Source organism: Pseudophryne corroboree, chromosome 1 (genome assembly GCF_028390025.1).
Source record: "Pseudophryne corroboree isolate aPseCor3 chromosome 1, aPseCor3.hap2, whole genome shotgun sequence".
In the NCBI taxonomy this organism is placed as follows: Eukaryota; Metazoa; Chordata; class Amphibia; order Anura; family Myobatrachidae; genus Pseudophryne; species Pseudophryne corroboree.
In genome coordinates this window covers 886,941,564-886,959,713 of record NC_086444.1, presented here as the reverse complement: position 1 = coordinate 886,959,713, position 18,150 = coordinate 886,941,564, and the positions used below count along the sequence as shown (strand labels likewise).

Here is an 18,150-nt window from a genome sequence, read left to right as displayed (position 1 = left end):
GCTGAAGGTGCCATATTGGAAACTGCTCGAAATATATAAAACATGACAATTTGCTGTGTAATTACAAAAAATGTGGAAAAATTTATGTGTTACTGCAATCATGAACTGAAAGACTTGGCGTGTAGGGTCTCTTGATGAAATATATTTTAGTTTCCTTTGTGTTTAAGATGTAAATCCTTAGATGCTTAAAGTATCACCTCACTTCAATAATCACATTCAATTATTTTTGTCAAAGAGGTTTGATTTATTACTTGTCTAATTTAATCACTGTGTGCCTATCAAAGAAGGATGGATTTGAGTTCCTGTTGAAACAAAGTCTTTAGAACTGACATGTAGTGATACTACTTTGTGATGACTATATTACTAGATGCCAATAATGTGTGCCTATTGAAGAGTGATAAAGTCCATTCTTAATATTCTAAAGAATCTTTCCAATCTATACACCTTCCCATTGAATAATGAACATAATCAGCATCAACAATTAAAAGATGGCTGCCTGCAGGAATGGATGATTTTAAACTCTGCAAAATTGTCCGTTTCACAAACAAAAACACCATTGTTTAAAAGACACTCGCCTGAACAGGGACTTGAACCCTGGACCCTCAGATTAAAAGTCTGATGCTCTACCGACTGAGCTATCCAGGATCTGAGTGCTGAAGTTGCCGTATTGGAAACTGCGCGAAATATATAAAACATGACAATTTGCTGTGCAATTGCAAAAAATGTGGAAAAATATATGTGATACTGCAATCATGAACTGAAAGACTTGGCTTGTAGGGTCTCTTGATGAAATATATTTTAGTTTCCTCTGTGTTTAAGATGTAAATCCTTAGATGCTTTAAGTATCACCTCACTTCAATAATCACATTCAATTATTTTTGTCAAAGAGGTTTGATTTATTACTTGTCTAATTTAATCACTGTGTGCCTATCAAAGAAGGATGGATTCGAGTCCTGATGAAACAAAGTTTTTAGAACTGACATGTAGTGATACTACTTTGTGATGACTATATTACTAGATGCCAATAATGTGTGCCTATTTAAGAGTGATAAAGTCCATTCTTAATATTCTAAAGAATCTTTCCAACCTATACCCCTTCCCATTGAATAATGAACATAATCAGCATCAACAATTAAAAGATGGCTGCCTGCAGGAATGGATGATTTTAAACTCTGCAAAATTGTCCATTTCACAAACAAAAACACCATTGTATAAAAGACACTTGCATGAACAGGGACTTGAACCCTGGACCCTCTGATTAAAAGTCTGATGCTCTACCGACTGAGCTATCAAGGTTCTGAGTGCTGAAGTTGCCATATTGGAAACTGCTCGAAATATATAAAACATGACAATTTACTGTGCAATTACAAAAAATGTGGAAAAATATATGTGTTACTGCAATCATGAACTGAAAGACTTGGCTTGTAGGGTCTCTTGATGAAATATATTTTAGTTTCCTCTGTGTTTAAGATGTAAATCCTTAGATGTTTTAAGTATCATCTCACTTCAATAATCACATTCAATTATTTTTGTCAAAGAGGTTTGATTTATTACTTGTCTAATTTAATCACTGTGTGCCTATCAAAGAAGGATGGATTTGAGTTCCTGATGAAATAAAGTCTTTAGAACTGACATGTAGTGATACTACTTTGTGATGATTATATTACTAGATGCCAATAATGTGTGTCTATTGAAGAGAGATCAAGTCCATTCTTAATATTCTAAAGAATCTTTCCAATCTGTACACCTTCCCATTGAATAATGAACATAATCAGCATCAACAATTAAAAGATGGCTGCCTGCAGGAATGGATGATTTTAAACTCTGCAAAATTGTCCATTTCACAAACAAAAACACCATTGTTTAAAAGACACTCGCCCGAACAGGGACTTGAACCCTGGACCCTCAGATTAAAAGTCTGATGCTCTACCGACTGAGCTATCCAGGCTCTGAGCACTGAAGTTGCCATATTGGAAACTGCTCGAAATATATAAAACATGACAATTTGCTGTGTAATTACAAAAAATGTGGAAAATATATGTGTTACTGCAATCATGAACTGGAAGACTTGGCTTGTAGCGTCTCTTGATGAAATATATTTTAGTTTCCTCTGTGTTTAAGATGTAAATCCTTAGATGCTTTAAGTATCACCTCACTTCAATAATCACATTCAATTATTTTTGTCAAAGAGGTTTGATTTATTACTTGTCTAATTTAATCACTGTGTGCCTATCAAAGAAGGATGGATTTGAGTTCCTGATGAAATAAAGTCTTTAGAACTGACATGTAGCGATACTACTTTGTGATGATTATATTACTAGATGCCAATAATGTGTGCCTATTGAAGAGTGATAAAGTCCATTCTTAATATTCTAAAGAATCTTTCCAATCTATACCCCTTCCCATTGAATAAAGAACATAATCAGCATCAACAATTAAAAGATGGCTGCCTGCAGGAATGGATGATTTTAAACTCTGCAAAATTGTCCATTTCACAAACAAAAAAAAAACATAATTTAAAAGACACTTGCCTGAACAGGGACTTGAACCCTGGACCCTCAGATTAAAAGTCTGATGCTCTTCCGACTGAGCTATCCTGGCTCTGAGCACTGAAGTTGCCATATTGGAAACTGCTCGAAATATATAAAACATGACAATTTGCTGTGCAATTACAAAAAATGTGGAAAAATATATGTGTTACTGCAATCATGAACTGAAAGACTTGGCTTGTAGGGTCTCTTGATGAAATATATTTTAGTTTCCTCTGTGTTTAAGATGTAAATCCTTAGATGCTTAAAGTATCACCTCACTTCAATAATCACATTCAATTATTTTTGTCAAAGAGGTTTGATTTATTACTTGTCTAATTTAATCACTGTGTGCCTATCAAAGAAGTATGGATTTGAGTTCCTGATGAAATAAAGTCTTTAGAACTGACATGTAGCGATACTACTTTGTGATAATTATATTACTAGATGCCAATAATGTGTGCCTATTGAAGAGTGATAAAGTCCATTCTTAATATTCTAAAGAATCTTTCCAATCTATACCCCTTCCCTTTGAATAATGAAAATAATCCGCATCAACAATTAAAAGATGGCTGCCTGCAGGAATGGATGATTTTAAACTCTGCAAAATTGTCCATTTCACAAACAAAAAAAATATTATTTAAAAGACACTCGCCTGAACCTGAGAGCTGAAGTTGCCATATTGGAAACTGCTCAAAATATATAAAACATGACAATTTGCTGTGCAATTACAAAAAATGTGGAAAAATATATGTGTTACCGCAATCATAAACTAAAAGACTTGGCTTGTAGCGTCTCGATGAAATATATTTTAGTTTACTCTGTGTTTAAGATGTAAATCCTTAGATGCTTAAAGTATCACCCCACTTCAATAATCACATTCAATTATTTTTGTCAAAGAGGTTTGATTTATTACTTGTCTAATTTAATCACTGTGTGCCTATCAAAGAAGGATGGATTTGAGTTCCTGATGAAACAAAGTCTTTAGAACTGACAAGTAGTGATACTACTTTGTGATGACTATATTACTAGATGCCAATAATGTGTACCTATTGAAGAGTGATAAAGTCCATTCTTAATATTCTAAAGAATCTTTCCAATCTATACACCTTCCCATTGAATAATGAACATAATCAGCATCAACAATTAAAAGATGGCTGCCTGCAGGAATAGATGATTTAAACTCTGCAAAATTGTCAATTTCACAAACAAAAACACCATTGTTTAAAAGACACTCGCCTGAACAGGGACTTGAACCCTGGACCCTCAGATTAAAAGTCTGATGGTCTACCGACTGAGCTATCCAGGCTCTGAGTGCTGAAGTTGCCATATTGGAAACTGCTCGAAATATTTAAAACATGACAATTTACTGTGCAATTACAAAAAATGTGGAAAAATATATGTGTTACTGCAATCATGAACTGAAAGACTTGGTTTGTAGGGTCTCTTGATGAAATATATTTTAGTTTACTGTGTGTTTAAGATGTAAATCCTTAGATGTTTTAAGTATCATCTCACTTCAATAATCACATTCAATTATTTTTGTCAAAGAGGTTTGATTTATTACTTGTCTAATTTAATCAATGTGTGCCTATCAAAGAAGGATGGATTTGAGTTCCTGATAAAATAAAGTCTTTTGAACTGACATGTAGCGATACTACTTTGTGATGATTATATTACTAGATGCCAATAATGTGTGCCTATTGAAGAGTGATAAAGTCCATTCTTAATATTCTAAAGAATCTTTCCAATCTATACCCATTCCCATTGAATAAAGAACATAATCAGCATCAACAATTAAAAGATGGCTGCCTGCAGGAATGGATGATTTTAAACTCTGCAAAATTGTCCATTTCACAAACAAAAACACCATTGTTTAAAAGACACTCGCGTGGACAGGGACTTGAACCCTGGACCCTCAGATTAAAAGTCTGATACTCTACAGACTGAGCTATCCAGGCTCTGAGTGCTGTAGTTGCCATATTGGAAACTGCTTGAAATATATAAAACATGACAATTTGCTGTGCAATTGCAAAAAATGTGGAAAAATATATGTGTTACTTCAATCATGAACTGAAAGACTTGGCTTGTAGGGTCTCTTGATGAAATATATTTTAGTTTCCTCTGTGTTTAAGATGTAAATCCTTAGATGCTTTAAGTATCACCTCACTTCAATAATCACATTCAATTATTTTTGTCAAAGAGGTTTGATTTATTACTTGTCTAATTTAATCAATGTGTGCCTATCAAAGAAGGATGGAATTGAGTTCCTGATGAAATAAAGTCTTTAGAACTGACATGTAGCGATACTACTTTGTGATGATTATATTACTAGATGCCAATAATGTGTGCCTATTGAAGAGTGATAAAGTCCATTCTTAATATTCTACAGAATCTTTCCAATCTATACACCTTCCCATTGAATAATGAACATAATCAGCATCAACAATTAAAAGATGGCTGCCTGCAGGAATGGATGATTTTAAACTCTGCAAAATTGTCCGTTTCACAAACAAAAACACCATTGTTTAAAAGACACTCCCCTGAACAGGGACTTGAACCCTGGACCCTCAGATTAAAAGTCTGATGTTCTACCGACTGAGCTATCCAGGCTCTGAGAGCTGACGTTGCCATATTGGAAACTGCTCGAAATATATAAAACATGACAATTTGCTGTGCAATTACAAAAAATGTGGAAAAATATATGTGTTACTGCAATCATGAACTGAAAGACTTGGTTTGTAGGGTCTCTTAATGAAATATATTTTAGTTTCCTCTGTGTTTAAGATGTAAATCCTTAGATGCTTAAAGTATCACCTCACTTCAATAATCACATTCAATTATTTTTTGTCAAAGAGGTTTGATTTATTACTTGTCTAATTTAATCAATGTGTGCCTATCAAAGAAGGATGGAATTGAGTTCCTGATGAAATAAAGTCTTTAGAACTGACATGTAGCGATACTACTTTGTGATGACTATATTACTAGATGTCAATAATGTGTGCCTATTGAAAAGTGATAAAGTCCATTCTTAATATTCTAAAGAATCTTTCCAACCTATACCCCTTCCGATAGAATAATGAACATAATCAGCATCAACAATTAAAAGATGGCTGCCTGCAGGAATGGATGATTTAAACTCTGCAAAATTGTCAATTTCACAAACAAAAACACCATTGTTTAAAACACACTCGCCTGAACAGGGACTTGAACCCTGGACCCTCAGATTAAAAGTCTGATGCTCTACCGACTGAGCTATCCAGGCTCTAAGCACTGAAGTTGCCATATTGGAAACTGCTCGAAATATATAAAACATGACAATTTGCTGTGTAATTACAAAAAATGTGGAAAAATATATGTGTTACTGCAATAATGAACTGAAAGACTTGGTTTGTAGGGTCTCTTAATGAAATATATTTTAGTTTCCTCTGTGTTTAAGATGTAAATCCTTAGATTCGTTAAGTATCACCTTACTTCAATAATCACATTCAATTATTTTTGTCAAAGAGGTTTGATTTATTACTTGTCTAATTTAATCACTGTGTGCCTATCAAAGAAGGATGGATTTGAGTTCCTGATGAAATAAAGTCTTTAGAACTGACATGTAGCGATACTACTTTGTGATGATTATATTACTAGATGCCAATAATGTGTGCCTATTGAAGAGTGATAAAGTCCATTCTTAATATTCTACAGAATCTTTCCAATCTATACACCTTCCCATTGAATAATGAACATAATCAGCATCAACAATTAAAAGATGGCTGCCTGCAGGAATGGATGATTTTAAACTCTGCAAAATTGTCCGTTTCACAAACAAAAACACCATTGTTTAAAAGACACTCCCCTGAACAGGGACTTGAACCCTGGACCCTCAGATTAAAAGTCTGATGTTCTACCGACTGAGCTATCCAGGCTCTGAGAGCTGACGTTGCCATATTGGAAACTGCTCGAAATATATAAAACATGACAATTTGCTGTGCAATTACAAAAAATGTGGAAAAATATATGTGTTACTGCAATCATGAACTGAAAGACTTGGTTTGTAGGGTCTCTTAATGAAATATATTTTAGTTTCCTCTGTGTTTAAGATGTAAATCCTTAGATGCTTAAAGTATCACCTCACTTCAATAATCACATTCAATTATTTTTTGTCAAAGAGGTTTGATTTATTACTTGTCTAATTTAATCACTGTGTGCCTATCAAAGAAGGATGGATTTGAGTTCCTGATGAAATAAAGTCTTTTGAACTGACATGTAGCGATACTACTTTGTGATGATTATATTACTAGATGCCAATAATGTGTGCCTATTGAAGAGTGATAAAGTCCATTCTTAATATTCTAAAGAATCTTTCCAATCTATACCCCTTCCCATTGAATAAAGAACATAATCAGCATCAACAATTAAAAGATGGCTGCCTGCAGGAATGGATGATTTTAAACTCTGCAAAATTGTCCATTTCACAAACAAAAACACCATTGTATAAAAGACACTTGCATGAACAGGGACTTGAACCCTGGACCCTCTGATTAAAAGTCTGATGCTCTACCGACTGAGCTATCAAGGTTCTGAGTGCTGAAGTTGCCATATTGGAAACTGCTCGAAATATATAAAACATGACAATTTACTGTGCAATTACAAAAAATGTGGAAAAATATATGTGTTACTGCAATCATGAACTGAAAGACTTGGCTTGTAGCGTCTCTTGATGAAATATATTTTAGTTTCCTCTGTGTTTAAGATGTAAATCCTTAGATGCTTTAAGTATCACCTCACTTCAATAATCACATTCAATTATTTTTGTCAAAGAGGTTTGATTTATTACTTGTCTAATTTAATCACTGTGTGCCTATCATAGAAGGATGGATTTGAGTTCCTGATTAAATAAAGTCTTTAGAACTGACATGTAGCGATACTACTTTGTGATGATTATATTACTAGATGCCAATAATGTGTGCCTATTGAAGAGTGATAAAGTCCATTCTTAATATTCTAAAGAATCTTTCCAATTTATACCCCTTCCCATTGAATAATGAACATAATCCGCATCAACAATTAAAAGATGGCTGCCTGCAGGAATGGATGATTTTAAACTCTGCAAAATTGTCCATTTCACAAACAAAAAAAAACATTGTTTAAAAGACACTCGCCTGAACAGGGACTTGAACCCTGGACCCTCAGATTAAAAGTCTGATGCTCTACCGACTGAGCTATCCAGGCTCTGAGTGCTGAAGTTGCCATATTGGAAACTGCTCGAAATATATAAAACATGACAATTTGCTGTGCAATTACAAAAAATGTGGAAAAATATATGTTACTGCAATCATGAACTGAAAGACTTGGCTTGTAGGGTCTCTTGATGAAATATATTTTAGTTTACTCTGTGTTTAAGATGTAAATCCTTAGATGCTTAAAGTATCACCTCACTTCAATAATCACATTCAATTATTTTTGTCAAAGAGGTTTGATTTATTACTTGTCTAATTTAATCACTGTGTGCCTATCAAAGAAGGATGGATTTGAGTTCCTGTTGAAACAAAGTCTTTAGAACTGACATGTAGTGATACTACTTTGTGATGACTATATTACTAGATGCCAATAATGTGTGCCTATTGAAGAGTGATAAAGTCCATTCTTAATATTCTAAAGAATCTTTCCAATCTATACACCTTCCCATTGAATAATGAACATAATCAGCATCAACAATTAAAAGATGGCTGCCTGCAGGAATGGATGATTTTAAACTCTGCAAAATTGTCCATTTCACAAACAAAAACACCATTGTTTAAAAGACACTCGCCTGAACAGGGACTTGAACCCTGGACCCTCAGATTAAAAGTCTGATGCTCTACCGACTGAGCTATCCAGGATCTGAGCACTGAAGTTGCCATATTGGAAACTGCTCGAAATATATAAAACATGACAATTTGCTGTGCAATTGCAAAAAATGTGGAAAAATATATGTGTTACTGCAATCATGAACTGAAAGACTTGGCTTGTAGGGTCTCTTGATGAAATATATTTTAGTTTCCTCTGTGTTTAAGATGTAAATCCTTAGATGCTTTAAGTATCACCTCACTTCAATAATCACATTCAATTATTTTTGTCAAAGAGGTTTGATTTATTACTTGTCTAATTTAATCACTGTGTGCCTATCAAAGAAGGATGGATTTGAGTTCCTGATGAAACAAAGTTTTTAGAACTGACATGTAGTGATACTACTTTGTGATGACTATATTACTAGATGCCAATAATATGTGCCTATTGAAGAGTGATAAAGTCCATTCTTAATATTCTAAAGAATCTCTCCAATCTATACACCTTCCCATTGAATAATGAACATAATAAGCATCAACAATTAAAAGATGGCTGCCTGCAGGAATGGATGATTTTAAACTCTGCAAAATTGTCCATTTCACAAACAAAAACACCATTGTTTAAAAGACACTTGCCTGAACAGGGACTTGAACCCTGGACCCTCTGATTAAAAGTTTGATGCTCTACCAACTGAGCTATCCAGGTTCTGAGTGCTGAAGTTGCCATATTGGAAACTGCTCGAAATATATAAAACATGACAATTTACTGTGCAATTACAAAAAATGTGGAAAAATATATGTGTTACTGCAATCATGAACTGAAAGACTTGGCTTGTAGCGTCTCTTGATGAAATATATTTTAGTTTCCTCTGTGTTTAAGATGTAAATCCTTAGATGCTTTAAGTATCACCTCACTTCAATAATCACATTCAATTATTTTTGTCAAAGAGGTTTGATTTATTACTTGTCTAATTTAATCACTGTGTGCCTATCATAGAAGGATGGATTTGAGTTCCTGATGAAATAAAGTCTTTAGAACTGACATGTAGCGATACTACTTTGTGATGATTATATTACTAGATGCCAATAATGTGTGCCTATTGAAGAGTGATAAAGTCCAGTCTTAATATTCTAAAGAATCTTTCCAATCTATACCCCTTCCCATTGAATAATGAAAATAATCCGCATCAACAATTAAAAGATGGCTGCCTGCAGGAATGGATGATTTTAAACTCTGCAAAATTGTCCATTTCACAAACAAAAAAACCATTGTTTAAAAGACACTCGCCTGAACAGGGACTTGAACCCTGGACCCTCAGATTAAAAGTCTGATGCTCTACCGACTGAGCTATCCAGGCTCTGAGTGCTGAAGTCGCCATATTGGAAACTGCTCGAAATATATAAAACATGACAATTTGCTGTGCAATTACAAAAAATGTGAAAAAATATATGTGTTACTGCAATCAGGAACTGAAAGACTTGGCTTGTAGTGTCTCTTGATTAAATATATTTTAGTCTCCTCTGTGTTTAAGATTTAAATCCTTAGATGCTTAAAGTATCACCTCACTTCAATAATCACATTCAATTATTTTTGTCAAAGAGGTTTGATTTATTACTTGTCTAATTTAATCACTGTGTGCCTATCAAAGAAGGATGGATTTGAGTTCCTGATGAAATAAAGTCTTTAGAACTGACATGTAGTGATACTACTTTGTGATGATTATATTACTAGATGCCAATAATGTGTGCCTATTGAAGAGTGATAAAGTCCATTCTTAATATTCTAAAGAATCTTTCCAATCTGTACACCTTCCCATTGAATAATGAACATAATCAGCATCAATAATTAAAAGATGGCTAGCTGCAGGAATGGATGATTTTAAACTGCAAAATTGTCCATTTCACAAACAAAAACACCATTGTTTAAAAGACACTCGCTTGAACAGGGACTTGAACCCTGGACCCTCAGATTAAAAGTCTGATGCTCTACCGACTGAGTTATCTAGGCTCTGAGTGCTGAAGGTGCTATATTGGAAACTGCTCGAAATATATAAAACATGACAATTTGCTGTGTAATTACAAAAAATGTGGAAAAATTTATGTGTTACTGCAATCATGAACTGAAAGACTTGGCGTGTAGGGTCTCTTGATGAAATATATTTTAGTTTCCTTTGTGTTTAAGATGTAAATCCTTAGATGCTTAAAGTATCACCTCACTTCAATAATCACATTCAATTATTTTTGTCAAAGAGGTTTGATTTATTACTTGTCTAATTTAATCACTGTGTGCCTATCAAAGAAGGATGGATTTGAGTTCCTGTTGAAACAAAGTCTTTAGAACTGACATGTAGTGATACTACTTTGTGATGACTATATTACTAGATGCCAATAATGTGTGCCTATTGAAGAGTGATAAAGTCCATTCTTAATATTCTAAAGAATCTTTCCAATCTATACACCTTCCCATTGAATAATGAACATAATCAGCATCAACAATTAAAAGATGGCTGCCTGCAGGAATGGATGATTTTAAACTCTGCAAAATTGTCCATTTCACAAACAAAAACACCATTGTTTAAAAGACACTTGCCTGAACAGGGACTTGAACCCTGGACCCTCTGATTAAAAGTCTGATGCTCTACCGACTGAGCTATCCAGGTTCTGAGTGCTGAAGTTGCCATATTGGAAACTGCTCGAAATATATAAAACATGACAATTTACTGTGCAATTACAAAAAATGTGGAAAAATATATGTGTTACTGCAATCATGAACTGAAAGACTTGGCTTATAGCGTCTCTTGATGAAATATATTTTAGTTTCCTCTGTGTTTAAGATGTAAATCCTTAGATGCTTTAAGTATCACCTCACTTCAATAATCACATTCAATTATTTTTGTCAAAGAGGTTTAATTTATTACTTGTCTAATTTAATCACTGTGTGCCTATCATAGAAGGATGGATTTGAGTTCCTGATTAAATAAAGTCTTTAGAACTGACATGTAGCGATACTACTTTGTGATGATTATATTACTAGATGCCAATAATGTGTGCCTATTGAAGAGTGATAAAGTCCATTCTTAATATTCTAAAGAATCTTTCCAATTTATACCCCTTCCCATTGAATAATGAACATAATCCGCATCAACAATTAAAAGATGGCTGCCTGCAGGAATGGATGATTTTAAACTCTGCAAAATTGTCCATTTCACAAACAAAAAAAACATTGTTTAAAAGACACTTGCCTGAACAGGGACTTGAACCCTGGACCCTCAGATTAAAAGTCTGATGCTCTACCGACTGAGCTATCCAGGCTCTGAGTGCTAAAGTTGCCGTATTGGAAACTGCTCGAAATATATAAAACATGACAATTTGCTGTGCAATTACAAAAAATGTGAAAAAATATATGTGTTACTGCAATCAGGAACTGAAAGACTTGGCTTGTAGCGTCTCTTGATTAAATATATTTTAGTCTCCTCTGTGTTTAAGATTTAAATCCTTAGATGCTTAAAGTATCACCTCACTTCAATAATCACATTCAATTATTTTTGTCAAAGAGGTTTGATTTATTACTTGTCTAATTTAATCACTGTGTGCCTATCAAAGAAGGATGGATTTGAGTTCCTGATGAAATAAAGTCTTTAGAACTGACATGTAGTGATACTACTTTGTGATGATTATATTACTAGATGCCAATAATGTGTGCCTATTGAAGAGTGATAAAGTCCATTCTTAATATTCTAAAGAATCTTTCCAATCTGTACACCTTCCCATTGAATAATGAACATAATCAGCATCAACAATTAAAAGATGGCTAGCTGCAGGAATGGATGATTTTAAACTCTGCAAAATTGTCCATTTCACAAACAAAAACACCATTGTTTAAAAGACACTCACCTGAACAGGGACTTGAACCCTGGACCCTCAGATTAAAAGTCTGATGCTCTACCGACTGAGCTATCGAGGCTCTGAGTGCTGAAGGTGCCATATTGGAAACTGCTCGAAATATATAAAACATGACAATTTGCTGTGTAATTACAAAAAATGTGGAAAAATTTATGTGTTACTGCAATCATGAACTGAAAGACTTGGCGTGTAGGGTCTCTTGATGAAATATATTTTAGTTTCCTTTGTGTTTAAGATGTAAATCCTTAGATGCTTAAAGTATCACCTCACTTCAATAATCACATTCAATTATTTTTGTCAAAGAGGTTTGATTTATTACTTGTCTAATTTAATCACTGTGTGCCTATCAAAGAAGGATGGATTTGAGTTCCTGTTGAAACAAAGTCTTTAGAACTGACATGTAGTGATACTACTTTGTGATGACTATATTACTAGATGCCAATAATGTGTGCCTATTGAAGAGTGATAAAGTCCATTCTTAATATTCTAAAGAATCTTTCCAATCTATACACCTTCCCATTGAATAATGAACATAATCAGCATCAACAATTAAAAGATGGCTGCCTGCAGGAATGGATGATTTTAAACTCTGCAAAATTGTCCATTTCACAAACAAAAACACCATTGTTTAAAAGACACTCGCCTGAACAGGTACTTGAACCCTGGACCCTCAGATTAAAAGTCTGATACTCTACCGACTGAGCTATCCAGGATCTGAGTGCTGAAGTTGCCATATTGGAAACTGCTCGAAATATATAAAACATGACAATTTGCTGTGCAATTGCAAAAAATGTGGAAAAATATATGTGTTACTGCAATCATGAACTGAAAGACTTGGCTTGTAGGGTCTCTTGATGAAATATATTTTAGTTTCCTCTGTGTTTAAGATGTAAATCCTTAGATGCTTTAAGTATCACCTCACTTCAATAATCACATTCAATTATTTTTGTCAAAGAGGTTTGATTTATTACTTGTCTAATTTAATCACTGTGTGCCTATCAAAGAAGGATGGATTCGAGTCCTGATGAAACAAAGTTTTTAGAACTGACATGTAGTGATACTACTTTGTGATGACTATATTACTAGATGCCAATAATGTGTGCCTATTGAAGAGTGATAAAGTCCATTCTTAATATTCTAAAGAATCTTTCCAACCTATACCCCTTCCCATTGAATAATGAACATAATCAGCATCAACAATTAAAAGATGGCTGCCTGCAGGAATGGATGATTTTAAACTCTGCAAAATTGTCCATTTCACAAACAAAAACACCATTGTATAAAAGACACTTGCATGAACAGGGACTTGAACCCTGGACCCTCTGATTAAAAGTCTGATGCTCTACCAACTGAGCTATCAAGGTTCTGAGTACTGAAGTTGCCATATTGGAAACTGCTCGAAATATATAAAACATGACAATTTACTGTGCAATTACAAAAAATGTGGAAAAATATATGTGTTACTGCAATCATGAACTGAAAGACTTGGCTTGTAGGGTCTCTTGATGAAATATATTTTAGTTTCCTCTGTGTTTAAGATGTAAATCCTTAGATGTTTTAAGTATCATCTCACTTCAATAATCACATTCAATTATTTTTGTCAAAGAGGTTTGATTTATTACTTGTCTAATTCAATCACTGTTTGCCTATCAAAGAAGGATGGATTTGAGTTCCTGATGAAATAAAGTCTTTAGAACTGACATGTAGTGATACTACTTTGTGATGATTATATTACTAGATGCCAATAATGTGTGTCTATTGAAGAGAGATCAAGTCCATTCTTAATATTCTAAAGAATCTTTCCAATCTGTACACCTTCCCATTGAATAATGAACATAATCAGCATCAACAATTAAAAGATGGCTGCCTGCAGGAATGGATGATTTTAAACTCTGCAAAATTGTCCATTTCACAAACAAAAACACCATTGTTTAAAAGACACTCGCCTAAACAGGGACTTGAACCCTGGACCCTCAGATTAAAAGTCTGATGCTCTACCGACTGAGCTATCCAGGCTCTGAGCACTGAAGTTGCCATATTGGAAACTGCTCGAAATATATAAAACATGACAATTTGCTGTGTAATTACAAAAAATGTGGAAAATATATGTGTTACTGCAATCATGAACTGGAAGACTTGGCTTGTAGCGTCTCTTGATGAAATATATTTTAGTTTCCTCTGTGTTTAAGATGTAAATCCTTAGATGCTTTAAGTATCACCTCACTTCAATAATCACATTCAATTATTTTTGTCAAAGAGGTTTGATTTATTACTTGTCTAATTTAATCACTGTGTGCCTATCAAAGAAGGATGGATTTGAGTTCCTGATGAAATAAAGTCTTTAGAACTGACATGTAGCGATACTACTTTGTGATGATTATATTACTAGATGCCAATAATGTGTGCCTATTGAAGAGTGATAAAGTCCATTCTTAATATTCTAAAGAATCTTTCCAATCTATACCCCTTCCCATTGAATAAAGAACATAATCAGCATCAACAATTAAAAGATGGCTGCCTGCAGGAATGGATGATTTTAAACTCTGCAAAATTGTCCATTTCACAAACAAAAAAAAAAACATTATTTAAAAGACACTTGCCTGAACAGGGACTTGAACCCTGGACCCTCAGATTAAAAGTCTGATGCTCTTCCGACTGAGCTATCCAGGCTCTGAGCACTGAAGTTGCCATATTGGAAACTGCTCGAAATATATAAAACATGACAATTTGCTGTGCAATTACAAAAAATGTGGAAAAATATATGTGTTACTGCAATCATGAACTGAAAGACTTGGCTTGTAGGGTCTCTTGATGAAATATATTTTAGTTTCCTCTGTGTTTAAGATGTAAATCCTTAGATGCTTAAAGTATCACCTCACTTCAATAATCACATTCAATTATTTTTGTCAAAGAGGTTTGATTTATTACTTGTCTAATTTAATCACTGTGTGCCTATCAAAGAAGTATGGATTTGAGTTCCTGATGAAATAAAGTCTTTAGAACTGACATGTAGCGATACTACTTTGTGATAATTATATTACTAGATGCCAATAATGTGTGTCTATTGAAGAGAGATCAAGTCCATTCTTAATATTCTAAAGAATCTTTCCAATCTGTACACCTTCCCATTGAATAATGAACATAATCAGCATCAACAATTAAAAGATGGCTGCCTGCAGGAATGGATGATTTTAAACTCTGCAAAATTGTCCATTTCACAAACAAAAACACCATTGTTTAAAAGACACTCGCCTAAACAGGGACTTGAACCCTGGACCCTCAGATTAAAAGTCTGATGCTCTACCGACTGAGCTATACAGGCTCTGAGCACTGAAGTTGCCATATTGGAAACTGCTCGAAATATATAAAACATGACAATTTGCTGTGTAATTACAAAAAATGTGGAAAATATATGTGTTACTGCAATCATGAACTGGAAGACTTGGCTTGTAGCGTCTCTTGATGAAATATATTTTAGTTTCCTCTGTGTTTAAGATGTAAATCCTTAGATGCTTTAAGTATCACCTCTCTTCAATAATCACATTCAATTATTTTTGTCAAAGAGGTTTGATTTATTACTTGTCTAATTTAATCACTGTGTGCCTATCAAAGAAGGATGGATTTGAGTTCCTGATGAAATAAAGTCTTTAGAACTGACATGTAGCGATACTACTTTGTGATGATTATATTACTAGATGCCAATAATGTGTGCCTATTGAAGAGTGATAAAGTCCATTCTTAATATTCTAAAGAATCTTTCCAATCTATACCCCTTCCCATTGAATAAAGAACATAATCAGCATCAACAATTAAAAGATGGCTGCCTGCAGGAATGGATGATTTTAAACTCTGCAAAATTGTCCATTTCACAAACAAAAAAAAAACATTATTTAATAGACACTTGCCTGAACAGGGACTTGAACCCTGGACCCTCAGATTAAAAGTCTGATGCTCTTCCGACTGAGCTATCCAGGCTCTGAGCACTGAAGTTGCCATATTGGAAACTGCTCGAAATATATAAAACATGACAATTTGCTGTGCAATTACAAAAAATGTGGAAAAATATATGTGTTACTGCAATCATGAACTGAAAGACTTGGCTTGTAGGGTCTCTTGATGAAATATATTTTAGTTTCCTCTGTGTTTAAGATGTAAATCCTTAGATGCTTAAAGTATCACCTCACTTCAATAATCACATTCAATTATTTTTGTCAAAGAGGTTTGATTTATTACTTGTCTAATTTAATCACTGTGTGCCTATCAAAGAAGTATGGATTTGAGTTCCTGATGAAATAAAGTCTTTAGAACTGACATGTAGCGATACTACTTTGTGATAATTATATTACTAGATGCCAATAATGTGTGCCTATTGAAGAGTGATAAAGTCCATTCTTAATATTCTAAAGAATCTTTCCAATCTATACCCCTTCCCATTGAATAATGAAAATAATCCGCATCAACAATTAAAAGATGGCTGCCTGCAGGAATGGATGATTTTAAACTCTGCAAAATTGTCCATTTCACAAACAAAAAAAACATTATTTAAAAGACACTCGCCTGAACAGGGAATTGAACCGTGGACCCTCAGATTAAAAATCTGATGCTCTAACGACTGAGCTATCCAGGCTCTGAGAGCTGAAGTTGCCATATTGGAAACTGCTCAAAATATATAAAACATGACAATTTGCTGTGCAATTACAAAAAATGTGGAAAAATATATGTGTTACCGCAATCATAAACTAAAAGACTTGGCTTGTAGCGTCTCTTGATGAAATATATTTTAGTTTACTCTGTGTTTAAGATGTAAATCCTTAGATGCTTAAAGTATCACCCCACTTCAATAATCACATTCAATTATTTTTGTCAAAGAGGTTTGATTTATTACTTGTCTAATTTAATCACTGTGTGCCTATCAAAGAAGGATGGATTTGAGTTCCTGATGAAACAAAGTCTTTAGAACTGACAAGTAGTGATACTACTTTGTGATGACTATATTACTAGATGCCAATAATGTGTGCCTATTGAAGAGTGATAAAGTCCATTCTTAATATTCTAAAGAATCTTTCCAATCTATACACCTTCCCATTGAATAATGAACATAATCAGCATCAACAATTAAAAGATGGCTGCCTGCAGGAATAGATGATTTAAACTCTGCAAAATTGTCCATTTCACAAACAAAAACACCATTGTTTAAAAAACACTCACCTGAACAGGGACTTGAACCCTGGACCCTCAGATTAAAAGTCTGATGGTCTACCGACTGAGCTATCCAGGCTCTGAGTGCTGAAGTTGCCATATTGGAAACTGCTCGAAATATTTAAAACATGACAATTTACTGTGCAATTACAAAAAATGTGGAAAAATATATGTGTTACTGCAATCATGAACTGAAAGACTTGGTTTGTAGGGTCTCTTGATGAAATATATTTTAGTTTCCTCTGTGTTTAAGATGTAAATCCTTAGATGCTTTAAGTATCACCTCACTTCAATAATCACATTCAATTATTTTTGTCAAAGAGGTTTGATTTATTACTTGTCTAATTTAATCACTGTGTGCCTATCAAAGAAGGATGGATTCGAGTCCTGATGAAACAAAGTTTTTAGAACTGACATGTAGTGATACTACTTTGTGATGACTATATTACTAGATGCCAATAATGTGTGCCTATTGAAGAGTGATAAAGTCCATTCTTAATATTCTAAAGAATCTTTCCAACCTATACCCCTTCCCATTGAATAATGAACATAATCAGCATCAACAATTAAAAGATGGCTGCCTGCAGGAATGGATGATTTTAAACTCTGCAAATTGTCCATTTCACAAACAAAAACACCATTGTATAAAAGACACTTGCATGAACAGGGACTTGAACCCTGGACCCTCTGATTAAAAGTCT

At 33.9% G+C, this 18,150-nt stretch overlaps 16 non-coding genes across 16 annotated transcripts; all 16 read right to left on the bottom strand.

Moving 5' to 3' along the window:
• Positions 1-572: 572 nt before the first annotated feature.
• On the bottom strand, positions 573-645 carry TRNAK-UUU (transfer RNA lysine (anticodon UUU)). Its single transcript has one exon. It is a non-coding gene; the product is annotated as a tRNA-Lys (tRNA).
• Positions 646-1,875: 1,230 nt separating this feature from the next.
• On the bottom strand, positions 1,876-1,948 carry TRNAK-UUU (transfer RNA lysine (anticodon UUU)). Its single transcript has one exon. It is a non-coding gene; the product is annotated as a tRNA-Lys (tRNA).
• A 580-nt stretch (positions 1,949-2,528) lies between these two features.
• TRNAK-UUU (transfer RNA lysine (anticodon UUU)) lies at positions 2,529-2,601 on the bottom strand. The gene has a single exon. It is a non-coding gene; the product is annotated as a tRNA-Lys (tRNA).
• Positions 2,602-3,764: 1,163 nt separating this feature from the next.
• On the bottom strand, positions 3,765-3,837 carry TRNAK-UUU (transfer RNA lysine (anticodon UUU)). Its single transcript has one exon. It is a non-coding gene; the product is annotated as a tRNA-Lys (tRNA).
• Positions 3,838-5,720: 1,883 nt separating this feature from the next.
• TRNAK-UUU (transfer RNA lysine (anticodon UUU)) lies at positions 5,721-5,793 on the bottom strand. Its single transcript has one exon. It is a non-coding gene; the product is annotated as a tRNA-Lys (tRNA).
• A 1,885-nt stretch (positions 5,794-7,678) lies between these two features.
• Positions 7,679-7,751, bottom strand: TRNAK-UUU (transfer RNA lysine (anticodon UUU)). The gene has a single exon. It is a non-coding gene; the product is annotated as a tRNA-Lys (tRNA).
• Positions 7,752-8,328: 577 nt separating this feature from the next.
• On the bottom strand, positions 8,329-8,401 carry TRNAK-UUU (transfer RNA lysine (anticodon UUU)). Its single transcript has one exon. It is a non-coding gene; the product is annotated as a tRNA-Lys (tRNA).
• A 1,231-nt stretch (positions 8,402-9,632) lies between these two features.
• On the bottom strand, positions 9,633-9,705 carry TRNAK-UUU (transfer RNA lysine (anticodon UUU)). The gene has a single exon. It is a non-coding gene; the product is annotated as a tRNA-Lys (tRNA).
• Positions 9,706-10,934: 1,229 nt separating this feature from the next.
• On the bottom strand, positions 10,935-11,007 carry TRNAK-UUU (transfer RNA lysine (anticodon UUU)). Its single transcript has one exon. It is a non-coding gene; the product is annotated as a tRNA-Lys (tRNA).
• A 579-nt stretch (positions 11,008-11,586) lies between these two features.
• Positions 11,587-11,659, bottom strand: TRNAK-UUU (transfer RNA lysine (anticodon UUU)). The gene has a single exon. It is a non-coding gene; the product is annotated as a tRNA-Lys (tRNA).
• Positions 11,660-12,238: 579 nt separating this feature from the next.
• On the bottom strand, positions 12,239-12,311 carry TRNAK-UUU (transfer RNA lysine (anticodon UUU)). Its single transcript has one exon. It is a non-coding gene; the product is annotated as a tRNA-Lys (tRNA).
• A 1,882-nt stretch (positions 12,312-14,193) lies between these two features.
• TRNAK-UUU (transfer RNA lysine (anticodon UUU)) lies at positions 14,194-14,266 on the bottom strand. Its single transcript has one exon. It is a non-coding gene; the product is annotated as a tRNA-Lys (tRNA).
• Positions 14,267-14,847: 581 nt separating this feature from the next.
• On the bottom strand, positions 14,848-14,920 carry TRNAK-UUU (transfer RNA lysine (anticodon UUU)). Its single transcript has one exon. It is a non-coding gene; the product is annotated as a tRNA-Lys (tRNA).
• Positions 14,921-15,499: 579 nt separating this feature from the next.
• On the bottom strand, positions 15,500-15,572 carry TRNAK-UUU (transfer RNA lysine (anticodon UUU)). Its single transcript has one exon. It is a non-coding gene; the product is annotated as a tRNA-Lys (tRNA).
• A 580-nt stretch (positions 15,573-16,152) lies between these two features.
• On the bottom strand, positions 16,153-16,225 carry TRNAK-UUU (transfer RNA lysine (anticodon UUU)). Its single transcript has one exon. It is a non-coding gene; the product is annotated as a tRNA-Lys (tRNA).
• A 1,230-nt stretch (positions 16,226-17,455) lies between these two features.
• TRNAK-UUU (transfer RNA lysine (anticodon UUU)) lies at positions 17,456-17,528 on the bottom strand. Its single transcript has one exon. It is a non-coding gene; the product is annotated as a tRNA-Lys (tRNA).
• Between the last annotated feature and the right edge of the window lie 622 nt (positions 17,529-18,150).